Consider the following 17,683-nt stretch of genomic DNA (forward strand, 5'->3'; position numbering starts at 1 on the left):
ATTGAGGTGCGACCATGCTGCGTTTTGCGCTGTTTCATGTCGCAGCCACTATGCCTACCCACGCAAGTGAGGTACCATTTTTTTCGGGAGACCTGGGGGCACGCTGGGTGGGTGGAAATTTGTTGATCCACGCAGATTCCAGAACTTTCCACCACAGAAATGTGAGGAAAATGTGGTTTTTTGGTCAAATGTTTATGTTTTCAAGGGATTCTGGGTAACAAAACCTGGGGGTAGGCAGGCGAGTCACCCCATCCTGAATTCCCCTGGGTGTCTAGTTTTCAAAAATGTATAGGTTTGCTAGGTTTCCCTAGGTGCTGGCAGAGCTACGGCGCAAAAACAAAAGGTAGTCTTTTTGTCCGAATCGTCCTAAATTTCACTGGAAAATTGAGGTGCGACCATGCTGCGTTTTGCGCTGTTTCATGTCGCAGCCACTATGCCTACCCACGCAAGTGAGGTACCATTTTTTTCGGGAGACCTGGGGGCACGCTGGGTGGGTGGAAATTTGTTGATCCACGCAGATTCCAGAACTTTCCACCACAGAAATGTGAGGAAAATGTGTTTTTTTGGTCAAATTTTTATGTTTTCAAGGGATTCTGGGTAACAAAACCTGGGGGTGGGCAGGCGAGTCACCCCATTCTGAATTGCCCTGGGTGTCTAGTTTTCAGAAATGTATAGGTTTGCTAGGTTTCCCTAGGTGCTGGCAGAGCTACGGTGCAAAAACAAAAGGTAGTCTTTTTGTCCAAATCGTGCTAAATTTCACTGGGAAATTGAGGTGCGACCATGCTGCGTTTTGCGCTGTTTCATGTCGCAGCCACTATGCCTACCCACGCAAGTGAGGTACCATTCTTTTTGGGAGACCTGGGGGCACGCTGGGTGGGTGGAAATTTGTTGATCCACGCAGATTCCAGAACTTTCCACCACAGAAATGTGAGGAAAATGTGTTTTTTTGGTCAAATTTTTATGTTTTCAAGGGATTCTGGGTAACAAAACCTGGGGGTGGGCAAGCGAGTCACCCCATCCTGAACTGCCCTGGGTGTCTAGTTTTCAAAAATGTATAGGTTTGCTAGGTTTCCCTAGGTGCTGGCAGAGCTACGGCGCAAAAACAAAAGGTAGTCTTTTTGTCCAAATCGTGCTAAATTTCACTGGGAAATTGAGGTGCGACCATGCTGCGTTTTGCGCTGTTTCATGTCGCAGCCACTATGCCTACCCACGCAAGTGAGGTACCATTTTTTTCGGGAGACCTGGGGGCACGCTGGGTTGGTGGAAATTTGTTGATCCACGCAGATTCCAGAACTTTCCACCACAGAAATGTGAGGAAAATGTGGTTTTATGGTCAAATTTTTATGTTTTCAAGGGATTCTGGGTAACAAAACCTGGGGGTAGGCAGGCGAGTCACCCCATCCTGAATTCCCCTGGGTGTCTAGTTTTCAAAAATGTATAGGTTTGCTAGGTTTCCCTAGGTGCTGGCAGAGCTACGGCGCAAAAACAAAAGGTAGTCTTTTTGTCCGAATCGTCCTAAATTTCACTGGGAAATTGAGGTGCGACCATGCTGCGTTTTGTGCTGTTTCATGTCGCAGCCACTATGCCTACCCACGCAAATGAGGTACCATTTTTTTCGGGAGACCTGGGGGCACGCTGGGTGGGTGGAAATTTGTTGATCCACGCAGATTCCAGAACTTTCCACCACAGAAATGTGAGGAAAATGTGTTTGTTTGGTCAAATGTTTATGTTTGCAAGGGATTCTGGGTAACAAAACCTGGGGGTGGGCAGGCGAGTCACCCCATCCTGAATTGCCCTGGGTGTCTAGTTTTCAAAAATGTATAGGTTTGCTAGGTTTCCCTAGGTGCTGGAAGAGCTACGGCGCAAAAACAAAAGGTAGTCTTTTTGTCCGAATCATGCTAAATTTCACTGGGAAATTGAGGTGCGACCATGCTGCGTTTTGCGCTGTTTCATGTCGCAGCCACTATGCCTACCCACGCAAGTGAGGTACCATTTTTTTTGGGAGACCTGGGGGCACGCTGGGTGGGTGGAAATTTGTTGATCCACGCAGATTCCAGAACTTTCCACCACAGAAATGTGAGGAAAATGTGTTTTTTTGGTCAAATCTTTATGTTTGCAAGGGATTCTGGGTAACAAAACCTGGGGGTGGGCAGGCGAGTCACCCCATCCTGAATTGCCCTGGGTGTCTAGTTTTCAAAATGTATAGGTTTGCTAGGTTTCCCTAGGTGCTGGCAGAGCTACGGCGCAAAAACAAAAGGTAGTCTTTTTGTCCAAATCGTGCTAAATTTCACTGGGAAATTGAGGTGCGACCATGCTGCGTTTTGCGCTGTTTCATGTCGCAGCCACTATGCCTACCCACGCAAGTGAGGTACCATTTTTTACGGGAGACCTGGGGCCACGCTGGGTGAGTGGAAATTTGTTGATCCACGCAGATTCCAGAACTTTCCACCACAGAAATGTGAGGAAAATGTGTTTTTTTGGTCAAATTTTTATGTTTTCAAGGGATTCTGGGTAACAAAACCTGGGGGTAGGCAGGCGAGTCACCCCATCCTGAATTCCCCTGGGTGTCTAGTTTTCAAAAATGTATAGGTTTGCTAGGTTTCCCTAGGTGCTGGCAGAGCTACGGCGCAAAAACAAAAGGTAGTCTTTTTGTCCAAATCGTGCTAAATTTCACTGGGAAATTGAGGTGCGACCATGCTGCGTTTTGCGCTGTTTCATGTCGCAGCCACTATGCCTACCCACGCAAGTGAGGTACCATTTTTTACGGGAGACCTGGGGCCACGCTGGGTGAGTGGAAATTTGTTGATCCACGCAGATTCCAGAACTTTCCACCACAGAAATGTGAGGAAAATGTGTTTTTTTTGGTCACATTTTTATGTTTTCAAGGGATTCTGGGTAACAAAACCTGGGGGTAGGCAGGCGAGTCACCCCATCCTGAATTCCCCTGGGTGTCTAGTTTTCAAAAATGTATAGGTTTGCTAGGTTTCCCTAGGTGCTGGCAGAGCTACGGCGCAAAAACAAAAGGTAGTCTTTTTGTCCGAATCGTGCTAAATTTCACTGGGAAATTGAGGTGCGACCATGCTGCGTTTTGCGCTGTTTCATGTCGCAGCCACTATGCCTACCCACGCAAGTGAGGTACCATTTTTTTCGGGAGACCTGGGGCCACGCTGGGTGAGTGAAAATTTGTTGATCCACGCAGATTCCAGAACTTTCCACCACAGAAATGTGAGGAAAATGGTTTTTTTTAATCAAATTTTTATGTTTTCAAGGGATTCTGGGTAACAAACCCTGGGGGTAGGCAGGCGAGTCACCCCATCCTGAATTTCCCTGGGTGTCTAGTTTTCAAAAATGTATAGGTTTCCTAGGTTTCCCTAGGTGCCGGCAGAGCTAGGGTGCAAAAACTACAGGTAGGCACTTTGCCAAAAAAGGGTCAATTTGTAACTGCTAAATTTAGGTGTGACCACGTTGCATTTTGCGCCGTTTCCTGTCGCAGGCACAAGGCCGACCCACACAAGTGAGGTACCGTTTTTATCGGGACACTTGGGGTAATTCAGATTTGTAAATCAACTGTTATTACCAATTGAGCTTTCATGGATTTCTCCCTTTGAATGAAAGACATTGTGTAAAAAAAAAATCTTTATGAAAAATGACCAATAATTCTCATGCTAGTATGAGTATTCCCAACTTTGAAAATGTGCAATTATATACTGTTTCTGAACTCTATAATTTGTACCCAATTCAGAAATACATAGGTGTCTTTCATACAGATTATTCCATGTATACATTTTCCAAGACAAAGTGCACTATACCCAGTAAATGAAAAAATACCATTGCAAGTTGCTGCTCAGTTTTTGGATCTGGGTTCGTCGGGTTCTTGGTGAAACTACAAGTCCTATATATCCCCACAACCAGGAAGGTCTAACGGATGTAACGGTATATTGCTTTCCAAGAGCTGTCAAAATTAGAAAAAGTTATAGGTGAAAACGTTGAGACAAAAGGCTGTTTTTTTCAACAAAATTTCAAATATTCCAATATCTAACTGTTAGTTTCTATAACGAAACCTTCATGGATTTAGACAAATGACCCCTTTCTGAATTCAGAATTTTGTCTACGTTTCGAAAATGTAAAGCTTTCCAGGATCCATTATTGCTTTCAAACTCATTTCTACCATTAACTGGAAGGAGGTGGAAAGCTCTAAAAATAGCAAAAATAGGCTATGTCCCAGAAAAATGCCAAAACTGAGTGAAAAATTTCGGTTCTCTGACAAAAGTCTGTCATTCCCTGAAAGCTCAGAAAATGGAGATTTCAGCCCCACAAACCCTTTTGTGATACCATTTTCAGGGAAACACCCAGAGGCTTTCATTTGCAGCCCGTTTTTCCCATTTTTCTGAAAAAAACAAAAAAATCACTATATTTTGGTTAATTTCTGGGCCCCCTCCAAGGGAATCCACAAACCCTGGGCGCCTTTAGAATCCACATGATGTTGGAAGAAAAGGACGTAAATTTGGCGTGGATACCTTATGTGGTCAAAAAGTTACAAGGGCCTAAGCGCGCACTACTCCAAAACGCCAAAAAAAGCCTCAGCACAGGAGGGGAAAAGGCCTAGCAGCGAAGGGGTTAATAATATCACCAATTTGTATAATCCCCCTTGCCGCCCAGTCTGCCATTGTTGGAACACAAGCATTTCCAGTGCAATAGGTCTCGCAATGACATTATTTTGGGCTATTGCCATTGTTAATGTAATTGTTTTTTTTTTTCCTTCGTGAAGCATTAATAAAATGGTGTAATGCAAAATGGCAATAGCTCACTTTGTTGTAATTGCGAAATCTATTGCATTGCATTTGCACTAGTGTGAGTTTTGTGTTGTAAATGGTACTGGCTTTTATTAATGTGATTTTTTTATCATATTAATCTAATGGGATGTATGACATTACAACGCATACTTTTACATCGCATGCCTTTACAACGCGGTTTTTACATCACATACCATTACAACGCATAGTGCTTTTAGGCGCTGGATAGTGATTTATTTAATTTACTATTCCAACTCCAGTCCCCGTGGATAGTAGGGAAGGTGTTGGATAGTATATTAAATACATTCCCTATCCTAGAGCGCCCCCCAGTGCTATGCGTTGTAATGGTTTGCGTTGTAAAAGTTGCGTCGCAATCGTAGTGCGTTGTAAAGGTTTCGTTGTAAAGGATGTTTCCCATCTAATGCATTAAAAATGTTAATAACCACTCATTTTGGAATACGGACTCAGAGTGGATATTACATATACCCATGTAGCCATTGCTTACGAGAGGGAAGGCTGGCAGTAAAAGAGGTGCAGTTACTGCCAGGCTTGCTTCTAGTAAGCAATGACTATGCACCGCTTGCAGGTTTTTCAAAACCCATACATAAAAGGCACTGTCATTTACTATCACAAATGCGAGACCTATTGCATTGCAAACCACACACAGCCTATTGAGAAGGAGTGAAGGTTGGGTGAGGCTGAACAAGGAAATAAATAGGTGAGGGTGATATCTAGACTAGCATCTGCTTGCATTCGTAAAGTGTAGTGAGAGGGCAATTTTGAGATCCAAGGGGCTTCAAAAATATTTTAAAATATACACAACCCCCATCACTGTAGGTACCACAGTATTAAACTTTGTAGCCACAAACTCACATCCACTCTTCCTCGAAGTTATCTTAGGAGCGTCCAGTTGTGACACAGCAGAACGCCTAGGTAAGGGCAAGTTAACAGTTGTGGATAACTGTATTTAACGGTGTACAACCTTTACAACGCAAACCATTACAACGCATTGCGTTGGGGGGCGCTCTAGGATAGGGAATATATTTAATTTATTATCCAACACCTTCCCTACTACTGGAGTTGGAATAGTAAATTAGATAAATTACTATCCAACACCCAAAAGCACTATGCGTTGTAATGGTATTCGTTGTAAATACCGCGTTGTAAAGGCATGCGATGTAAAAGTATGCATTGTAACGTCATACATCCGTATTTAACCAAAGGTGTGAATGGGACCTATCCGACTTAGCTACAATCAGGGGATTAAAACCGAAACACTCTTTGGCTGTCATGTCGTTAATTTATATCAAAATCAGTTTTTAATGGAAATGTGTCAAAATACAAGTAAAGAGATAAAATTAAACACATACTAAATCAACCAACTTTATAAAGTCTTGAAAAATGCTCTCTCTGTTGTGGTAAAGCAGAGATCTCCACATAGTTAACAAATATAAACACAGATCAATGCATTGCAAACAGGAGTGCATGTGGCAGAACATATCAGATAACGTGGCACGCGAAGGGCAAAAGCAGAAGAGTGTTCACGTATCCTTGAGAGTCTGTGACATGGTGAAGTCCTGCTGCTGAGCTACACAGCATTTTCCATGGTTTTGGAGGGGGACAGCAGGCCTTTTTGTCCAGATCCGATAACTCGCCACACGAAAGAGCACTTATAATTAGCAGTCTGGGAGCAGGGCATGATTCACCAGCTCCCACCCACATAATAACTTGGAAGTGGAAGCTCTGGGCAGGGGGGTTTCCTTTCTTCATTGGTGGCAGGATGAGGGGGTGACCTCATGTGCTCAGTACAATCTGATCACCTCAGTGGCAGTGTGAGCCAGCATAACCTTCAAAGGCCGTGGCATATAAAATAACACAGCCCAGCTGAAGCATCATCATTCTTTTTTATAACTGAAGCGTTATCGGATTTGTAGGCCAGCTTTCAGAATGGAAACAGCCGGGGTACAAATTTAATCAAGAAAACCATGCACACAACAGCCGTAGCAATTAAATAGAAGTAAGATCATATATAGAGTTTGGCGGGGTCAGAGGACTTCATGCATCACAATAAGTGACGAAATGGAAGATCTACATGTAAACGTGGTAACAGACTGACACAACACAAGGAAGAAGCAGCGACATGTAAAAACAAGTGTTGTTTTATTAAAAGCAGGAGGACGGCTGTAGTAGAAGCTACGCGGGCAGAACAACGGGGGCACATGCGACATAGCGCACAGAAGCTCCATGGGAAGTGACAGGGGGACACTGAAGAAACACACAGGGTGGGGGTACTTGGAAGCAACAAGGGGAGGGTGGAAGATGACAGTAGCTACATGGGGGAAGGGTGAATCAACACAAAGGGTGCAAGTTGGGGAAGCAACAACAGGCATAGAAGAGAAGTGCACGGGTGGAGAGAAAAATAACAGGGGACGGGGAAAAGCACATGTGCTACAGAGAGCAACACTATGCTGGGGGAGAGAAGCATAGGGACAAATAGACTACGCCTTCATCTTCTGTTGCTGTTTGCTTTACTCACTTGCACGTAGCAGCATTTTGGTGCAGCCGGATTGGTGTTGCTCCGGTGAAACGTTAGAGAGCTGCTGACTTAATGAGCTGGGAACCAGTTTGAGTCTCAGTGTCGGCTCTATCCCGTGCCTACAAAAAATGTGCCATCAAATTAAACAATGGAAACAAAATTACAAATGCTGATAATTTTTTCCTAGTATGAACGGCATTTGTAATTTTGTTCTGATGGCATATTTCCAATCCAAAGTCTGTGTCTCAGCACTCTCATGTGCACTAACAAATCCACAGCTGGGTTTGTGCTCGATGTGAGGGCTCCTATCACATGGAGGAAGGGGGAAAGCCAGAAATAGAGGCAGCGACGTAATTGTGAATAATAAAAAACGAGCTGTCGGAAACATGATCCGGCAGTACACGCCGCGTAAAGATAAGAAATTGTTTCACGACAGTCGAAAAGCAGACGATCCAGTCCAGATGGGCCGGACGAAGAGGAGAAAGGGCGGAAACCAAAAAGCCTCAGTTTCAATCGGAGGCCACCGTTTTACATAAACAATGACACCAGCCAATGAAAATGAGGAGCGGGGCTTCAAGGCCCCTTCTGAAATCTCCTCATCCACAATATGTCTCGCCGAGCGAGCAACCCATGCGTGCTACAATGCTAGGCGAGACCTAAAAAATGATTCCCCGCCTGTCACTGGTCGAAGTGGACAGGATCTAGTAGTAACAATGTTCCCAATCTTTTTACTTTTACACCAACTGTTTTCCAGGTTTTTGTTAAAAAACACCTGTTCCTGACTGGTTAACACTAACCTTGAAATGTCTCTGAAAGGTAAAGGAGGTGGCCTCTTGTAATGAGTAGCCAATCGAAAGGCAACAAAGAGAAAGAGTGGTCCCTCTAGTGGGAAGTTGGAACCTCTACTTCCGTACAGAAAAATATTTAGCCCTTCAAAAGATTGGTTTCATTTCTAAACAAGATAGTTTTGTTCAGTTTGTTCAACAGTAGAAAAAAATCATTGCATTGATATATTCAAGTCAAATTGAAAGTAAAGGTGATCCCAAACGATGCAATAGCGCAGTTCAAGTGAAATAGGGCAGTGTAAAGTGTGCTGATGCTATACAATCAATGTACATCAATAGTGACTGATCAAGGATGCAAAAGTTGCTAGTACACCCTTCTACACAGAGTGAAATGCTGCAGAATCAAATAAAACAGTACACTGTTATTGTGTCAATATATTGGGCCTGTGCATACAATTTAGACAGGGTCATCTATGGAGGAGAAAACATGTGTCAGTGAGTCTGCTTGCACTGACCAAAAATACTGAATGTATACATTTTATTCCTGGGTGTGCCAATTAACCATCCCAATTGGTAGGATGAATATGGAAATGCTTCCGAGGGGTACTGAGGCATAGGGCGGCACAGGAGTGGCAGGGAATAAATCCCAATCTGTGGTAAGAAGACAATAATGTTATGTTCTGTGAGTTTATGTGTCTAAACTCAAGTGTATGAAGAAGATTCCTGGACTGGGTAACTAACCTATGGTGTTAGGTACCCAGTGAGAACATGTGTGTAACAATATGGGATTCAGGTTTCAAGCCGTTCCATATGCCCCTAAAAGTCCTATGGGAATAGGTTTCTCTAATGAATAAAGAAAGTAAAATAATTTGTTAAAGAACACCTCCCTGAAGAAATTGTTATGGTGGTTTATGACTTGTAAGGAAGATCACCGACGGAAGTTAAATGAGATGAGGGCATGATGTTGCACGCCGTGATGTCACTTGCACACTGCCAAACTAGGTCAGTCCCACCACTTTTTTTAGGACGTGTTCCCTGGTTACATGACACCAGCATAGGTGAACAAAACACTAAACGAGGAATGAATCCTCCAACTATTAAAATTAAAACAAGAAATGTGAACAATATACTGGGATAAATCAATTGTTACAATGGGCAAATACATCTAAAAACCGGTAGGAAAACTCACCATAAAGATCGCTTGTGCGCTGCATCGATCGTTTCTAAAAATAACAAGCATTGAAAATGCAATAGGTCTCGTCTATGATTAGTTAAAGCCATTTGCTTTGCTAATGGTATTGTATAGCAAAGCTAATGGCTTTAACTTAATAAAAGGCAAGACCTACTGCATTTTTAATGCTTGTTCTGTACTGTGGTTCTAAACTTGAATGTAATTGTGCATTGTAGTTCTAAATGTGCGCCTGTTAGTACCGCGCTCTAAATAACGTGTATTGGACTGTATTTCCTTCCACTGCCATGCTGCATGTATATATAACATTTTGTGAAGCAAATCATATTCCAGGCGCTCTCCGTCGTGGGTTGGAAGGCGCGGAGTGGGTCTTACTGTCTCACTTCTAGATGTTTAGCTCTTGTCGTTTATTTGTGGAGTTTTGTGAGATATCGGCAAATTTTCAGATTTTGGGAGCTGCTAATCGGTTCCACTTGACTAAATACCTAATAAGTGAATGGTTTTGTTGGGGAAACATCACTTACAACGCAACGTTTACCACGCAATGCTTTTACATCGCAACTTTTACAACGCAAACCATTACAACGCATTGCGCTGGGGGCGCTCTAGGATAGGGAATAGATTTAATTTAATATCCAACACCTTCCCTACTATCCACGGGGACTGGAGTTGGAATAGTAAATTAAATAATTCACTATCCAGCGCCCCAAAGCACTATGCGTTGTAAAGGCATGCGTTGTAAAACTTGCGATGTAAAAGCATGCGTGGTAAAAGCATGCGTTGTAATGTCATACATCCTTTTTGTTGTGCCCATTCGGCATCCTTTCCCAGTAGCCACCCATTTTGCTTCAGTCACATATACGTTTCCTCCTTCAGTATTAACCGTAGTCTCGTCTCAGGCATGCATGCTCTTGAATCCAAGCCTGTCCCCAAAGTGCACCCTTGTCAGACCAGCTGTTTTGCTGAATTTATTTTATAAGTCACATCTTAAAATTTATAAATGAAAATACTTCCGAGAACTTTCTCGTAGAGGATTTGTGCCGCCTGCAAGCAAACTGAATTTTAGGGTTTGGACTGCTGTTCTCTTGCTACGCTGTTCTGCTTAAGGGCAGCATCAGAGGGTGGCCCCCAACAGAGATGCAACTTAAATTTAAAGCATAACAAGCACGATATCGCATAGGCAGCTGCGTGTTTACTTTCTCATCGCGCTTCCACTTTAAGTGAAAGCGCAATGCGAAAGTAAACATGTCGTCAGTCTTCTGGAGCGCAGAAGATTTCAAGAAGATTGCTCCGAGCTTCTTGTGTTATAAAACCAACAGTGGGGTGGGGTGTTCAGGGACTTGGCGTTGTTTGCTTCGTGGTGGGACAGTGACTGTCCCGGAAGTGGATCCTAGCGGGACTCAGGCGCCTGCTCGACGAAGTGTCACCAACAACCGATCTCTAGAACTGCCTCTTTCAGTTTGGAATACTTTTGTTTTATTTGCGGGCTTTGTTGCGTGCTACGCTGTTCTGCTTAAGAGCGGCGCCAGAGGGTGGCCCCCAACAGAGATGCATCTTAAATGTAAAACATAACAAGCGCGGTACCGCAAAGGCAGCCGTGTGTTTACTTTCGCATCGAGCTTTCACTTTAAGTGAAAGCTCGATGCCAGAGTAAACACGCGGCTGACTTTGCCAAAGCAGAGTGAGTAAAAAAGAGTGCGTAGGGCCTAATGAACTAGAGAGTGTCACGCCACCGGTAAAAGATCAAATCCCGGTGGGCGTGGCCAAAAGGAGACAAGGCGGCAACAAGGAGGGACTTAGAAGCCTCCTTTACAATGAGAAGCCAGCGTTTTGCATGCAAGATGACGCAAACCAATTAAAAAGATGGACGGGGCTCAAACTCCGCCTCCGAGTGCTTTGGAATCTATATTGATTCCAAGAAGCTCTCGTATGATGAGGGAGGGCATGCGCGCTGCTTTCGCCAAACGAGACCTAAAAAAAAAACAACTGTAGGCAAGAGGCTACATATTACTATGAGCCTTTCTGCCATCTAGTGGCTGTAGGAGACCGTGGTTTGACTGTGAGACAAATCTGATGTTGTTCTAGAGCTAGCTAGGCTCACATTCTGGCTTTGGTGATGAGGGATTTTATGCTGGAGCAGTGCAGGCAGTCCTTTAATTAGGGTGCAAATAAGCTAAATAAGTGTGAGGGAGGTTCGAGTCTGAGACATATGATTCTGGGCAAATCACTTAATCTCCCCATGCCTAGAAATGAACGTGTCTGTCTGGAATGCAACTCATGTAAAGCGCTCTGATACCTCTGAGTTTGCGCTATATAAAACTGCAACAACAACAAAAAAGATTTGCAGGAGTGCTCGAATGTTAAAACGTGCCAAGAAGGAAGACAATTATGAGCACATTGTAGTTTGCAGGCAAGTGGAACGACAATGAAGGCTAAAGGCAACTTGCATGGTATGGTTAAACTTAGAAAAAGTGGTTGGGATGATGCTATGTGTCGAATAAAGTACTGTGCATTAAGAAAAAATGTAGCTGCGTACTTTACATAACTAGCAATTGAAGGCTAATTAGCACGGGCACTCAAATGCCATGGAGAAAAACAAAAGAGCATTGTAGTTTGCAGTCGAGTGGAACTGCACTTAAAAGTTAAGGCAGCTTCTTGGTATTGTGACGTTGGAACAAATGAATTTAAGATGCTATGTGGCTAATAGAGATTAATGCATATTTTAAAATATTTGCATTAACGGCCTCAAGCTGTGTGTCTGTACGTGGGAGACAGTGTGTCACAAGTTTAACGCGGTGTGATGGCAATGCTGCTGCACGTAGACTAGTAATGTGACTGAAAACGTTACCTGAATGGCGCGCAGCAGGTGTGTGAGGGAGCCCCACCCCCACCATACAGGGTCAAGGAAAGATTGGGATAAGTGTTCAAATCTGGTGTCTGCTTAGGTGAATATGACATCGCCGTGAAATATGTTGCAAGGGCGATTTAGGTAACACATTGTGTGTGAGCATATATTCTCACCAACAGATTAAACAAAGAGCATTGCAGGCGATGCATAGTTAAAAGACACACCCATGGGCCTATGGATGGCTGGTATACATTGTGCGCACGTGAGGAAATATACAGTGGGGTCACAGTCGGTGCATCCTATGGATGGATGGCTGTATACATTGTGCGCAAATGAGGACATATACAGGGGTCCCACAGTCGGTGCAGCCTATGGATGGCTAGTAAAAAATGTGCGCAAATGAGGAAATATACAGTGGGGTCACAGTCGGTGCATCCTATGGATGGCTGTATACATTGTGCTCACATGAGGACATATACAGAGGTCCCACAGTCGGTGCAGCTTATGGATGGCTGGTATACATTGTGCGCACATGAGGAAATATACAAGGTCCCACAGTGGGTGCAGCCTATGGATGGCTAGTATACATTGTGCGCACATGAGGAAATATACAGGGTCCCACAGTCGGTGCAGCCTATGGATGGCTAGTATACATTGTGCGCACATGAGGAAATATACAGGGGTCACACAGTCGGTGCAGTCTATGGGTGGCTAGTATACATTGTGCGCACATGAGGAAATATATAGGTGGCGTCACTGTTGGTGCAGCCTATGGATAGCTGCATACATTGTCCTCGCTAACAATCACACCCTCCCTTCCCTGACTCCTAGCAAAGTCCACCCTACCACCCAATCCTCCATAACTCCCAGCTCCATCCACTCCAACCCTCTTACCCCCCTCCACATATATCCGCTCTGTGCACTCCAGAGCCTCCAAAATAATTCAATGCGTCCACTCCTCTATCCTCGACCTAACAAACCTCCTCCACCTCGCCGAATTAGCCTTCGCAAACCTCATGCCTCAGCGGACTCCCCCGCCCATCCATGAACTTCTCAAACGCCCGCTACCAACAGCCTTAAGACATCTTCGCCCTCGCAAGCACACTAGCTGTCTATCTGAGGAGGAAATCCTTGACCTCGCCTGCTCATACAACTTTTGCCCAATCACCACCGATTCCCCTGACCCCACCGAAATCGAAATCCTGGATATTCTTAAAGACCTCAACCCAGCCCCTATCCCTCCCTGCCCACCGGACGTGAGTACCGCACACCCCATCTGCACGGTCGCTATCGACCCACACAGACTGGCCCCCCTCTGCAATAGAAGGGCGATCAGAAGCAATCTAGCACCTGTACCCCTGACTGCCCCGACCCCCACTACCACTTCCCTCCCCGGTCTGACGGGGCTCTTAATCAACTGCCGATCGGCAGTAAAGCATGCCGCCGATGTCGCTGCTCTCATTCTGATCAATAACACCGACCTAGCCATCCTAACTGAATCATGGCTTAACGATGCATCTTCCCCTTGCCTCGACCTCTTAGTCCCCCCCAATTTTAACATTACCAGACTTGACAGACCACTTAACAAAAAAGGTGGCGGAATCGCTTGCATCTATCGCTCTAACCTCCTTGTCTCAGAGCTCTCAACGGATACCACTGATTCCTGCGAATATCTAGCCCTCTCAGTCTGGAGCAACACCACCCTCCTGTGCAACCTGCACAATTTTTACCAACCCCCAGGCAATAACAATCAATTCACTGACTACCTCATGGAAATTATCACGGCTAAGAACTCCCCCAACTCCAAAGACATCTTCCTTGGGGACTTCAACCTGCACTGGAACGACCTTAAGGATCCTCATGTCAACGCCATTAAAGACCTCATGGCTGATCTAGCCCTGACCCAAGCTTGCCTACTCCCTACCCACTCGAAAGGGGCTACTCTCGACTGGATCATCTCTAATGAGAAAACTGTCAAGCTCATATCCACCGACCCCTGCGACTGGTCAGACCACCATGCCATCGCCTTTCTTCTACCCTGCACCCTCAAAACATGGGCTCCTCAACCTGTGCTCCCAAAACGTTGGGTCAGAGACACCAAAAACCTAGACCTAATTGAACTTGAGTCATATTGCAAATCCGACCCCCCCCCTCCCCACATCACCTCTGCCAGTGACCTCAATGATCACTACACTGTTTCAATGTCGAACATTTTGGATGACCTCGCCCCTCTTAAACTAAAAAGGACTCAAGTCAAAGATAGAAACCCATGGTTCACTGGCTCCCTCAATGACGAGAGAAGATCCCTCCGTCAAGCCGAAAGAATCTGGAGACAGCACCCATCGAGAGATCACCTGAAACTTCTTCACCAGGCCAGAAATGCTTACAACAAAAACATCCTCAATTCAAAAAAAGAGTTTATCAGAGCGGAACTAGGAAATGCTCAGAACAGGCCTCGCAAACTCTTTGAGATGATCAAACTCCAGTCGAACAAACTGTCCAAAACAGCGAAAGAAAACCCCAAGTCTCTCATCTCCTCCGAAGATTTCTCCTCGTTCTTCGCAAACGAAATAATAACCTTAGATGCCAAACTCAAAGCGGCCTCACTCCCCCCACCAAACACTGACCATCCGCCTCCTCCATCACTGCTACTGACACTGACCTCACCCAAGAACCTAGTGCACTGGTCTGAATTCTTACCCTACGATGAAGACTCCGTCGCAAATATCCTCTCCTCCTTAAACCCGAACAACCATTTCAACGACCCGCTTCCCTCGAACTGTCTTGCGACGATTACCAAATCCATTATTCCTTGCTGGACCACGATAATCAATGCCTCTCTCCGGCAGGGATCAATACCAATCTCACTGAAAGCTAGACAAGTTCTCCCTATTCTGAAAAAGCCATCGCTGGACCCAGCCTCCCCTGACAACTTTAGACCAATCTCCAACATTCCCCTCTTAGCAAAAGTGTTGGAAAAGAGTGTTCACATACAGCTAAGTCACCACATCAGAAAACTTCCATCTACTCGATGACTGTCAATCCGGCTTCCGACCAGGACATAGCACTGAAACCACCATGCTCCACGTTGTCGATGATGCTCTTGAAGCCCTGGACCAAGACAAAACTTGTCTCCTAATCCTCCTGGATCTATCCTCGGCCTTCGATACTGTCAACCATGAGATGCTACTCGAACGCCTCAAACTTAGGATGGGTTTAGACGGCACAATACTCAACTGGTTTAGTTCCTACCTCCAAAACCGATCTCAGAGATTCCTAATCAATGGTGAACTTTCCTCCTCCTCCATGGTCACGGTGGGAGACCCTCAAGGTTCAACGTTGTCCCCCACCCTGTTTAATCTCTATCTAGAACCCCTTGCTGAAATCCTCCGCAATGCAAATATCTCCTTCCATATGTACGCTGATGATACTCAGATCTACATAAAAATCTCCTCTCATGCGGAGATTCTCACCATGAATGAGGCCCTGAAGTTGAATGTCCGTTGGCTAGCCTCAAACCAGCTAAAACTCAATGCTAACAAAACTGAGTTCCTTCTAATCTCCCCGCCCAAGAGCAACTCTGAGATACAGACTTGGATCAAAGCTATCACAGCCCTAAACTGTTCCCCGACCATAGTGGACTCTGCCAAATCACTGGGAATCACCTTGGATTACAACCTAAACATGCAAAACCACATCAACTCAATGGCCAAATCTGCCAGATTCCACCTGAGTTACCTATGGAATCTGAAACCATTTCTAGCCGCTCCCGACCTAAAACTAGCAGTCCCATCTCTAGTCATCTCTCGGCTGGAATATGGCTGCTCCACACTCTCTGGTTTACCCAAGATCACTCTGGCACCCTTAAAAGCCTGCCTCAATGCAGCCGCCAGACTACTTACGGGCTCTAGAAAATTTGATCACATCACCCCTCACCTGAAAGCGTTGAACTGGCTCCCTCTCGAGGCTAGGATTCACCTCAAGTTGCATGCATCACACACAAGGCCCTACACACCAACTCCCCTGCGTATCTTGCACAGAAGCTCGCGATATCCGGAGGAAGCAGAAACTCCTGATCGGCAAATACCTTCCTACTCAAGCCTGCACGTTTTAAGAAAAAAAAAAAACTACAATCGCTCTTTCAGCGGGTCTGCTCCAAGAATATGGAACGCCTTCCCGTCTGACATTAGAAGTATCCACTCCCTGGCACGCTTTAAAAAAGAGGCTAAATCCTTCCTCATGGCTAAATTCCTTGACTAACCCGCTCCACAAGCACCGAGAGACTTATTACCTTTGTGATACCCTATTCTATTGTATGATCCTTGACTCTGTAAAGATCACCGTGTTATAGTTCTCTTTTTTTTTTTTTGCCAGCCTCGTAATGTAAAGCACCCATGCACTTTCCTCCCTAATGTATGACCATATATTCTGTAAAATGTTCCTATGTACCTTTTCACCCGCTCCCTCCTTGCACATACCCCTTTGACTCCCTGCCTACCATATGACCCTTGTTTCTGCATATCCCCCCGATTTATTGCTATCATTTGTCAACCGATCTTTCTGTATTACTCTTTGAACCTGTAAAGCGATTTGATACCCTCCCGGGACAAGTTTGCGCTCTATAAAACGTTAAAATAAATAAATAAATAATAAATAACATGAGGTCATATACAGGGGTCCCACAGTTGGTACAGCCTATGGATGGCTGGTATACATTGTGCGCACATGAGGAAATATACAGGGGGTCACACAGTCAGTGCAGCCTATAGATGGCTGTATACATTGTGCACCCATGAGGACATATACAGGGGTCCCACATTTGGTGCAGCCTATGGATTGCTAGTATACATGGTGCGCACATGAGGACATATACAGGGGTTCCACAGTTGGTACAGCCTATGGATGGCTGGTATACACTGTGCGCACATGAAGACAGTTACAGGGGTCCCACAATCAGAACGGACCGGTCAGGTTCAGAGATCCAACAGAGGCTGCATCATTCAAATTTTTGCGGATGTACTTTCCCATGGGTGACAACGACTGGTTGCCTGGGGGGCAGCGGGGTTGCCTGGGCAGTCGGTAGGGGCAGCAGGACAGCTTAAAAAGGTCAAACGTACCCCTATGGGCACCTTGCTGCCTGCCTGCACTTGAGGACTGCTGGTGCACACTGCCCAAACTATACCAGGAGTTTCTTTTTGTTTTGGAGACTTCGTTACTTTGCTCATCGCCCACTTCTCCCTGGAGCTGCTCTTTCCCCGGTTGCTTCTGCCCGGGGACTCTGGTGGTACTGGCGGCACTCTCCATTGTTGGCAAGAGAATCCTTTCCCAGCTGGTCCCATCGTCTGATTTCTCAGGCTCTCGAGGTCGCTGTTTCAGGAGAGCAGGTAAGGTGAGGGAATAGTGTCCTGCTGGACACATTCTAGTGTTCAATATACAAATCATCTGCACCCATTCAAAGGTAAGTACATAAAGTTACATAAAATATCACAATGATGCTTGTCTTTTAATTTTCAGATGTCTTTAATTCAAGAT

At 45.1% G+C, this 17,683-nt stretch overlaps 1 protein-coding gene across 1 annotated transcript in view; it reads right to left on the bottom strand.

Moving 5' to 3' along the window:
- The window catches only part of LOC144823148 (UDP-glucuronosyltransferase 1A9-like), a 545,217-nt gene that overhangs the window by 509,373 nt on the left and 18,161 nt on the right, over nt 1-17,683 (bottom strand). The window lies entirely within an intron of this gene.

The sequence above is a fragment of the Lissotriton helveticus genome, chromosome 3_1 (genome assembly GCF_964261635.1).
Source record: "Lissotriton helveticus chromosome 3_1, aLisHel1.1, whole genome shotgun sequence".
Lineage (NCBI taxonomy): Eukaryota > Metazoa > Chordata > Amphibia > Caudata > Salamandridae > Lissotriton > Lissotriton helveticus.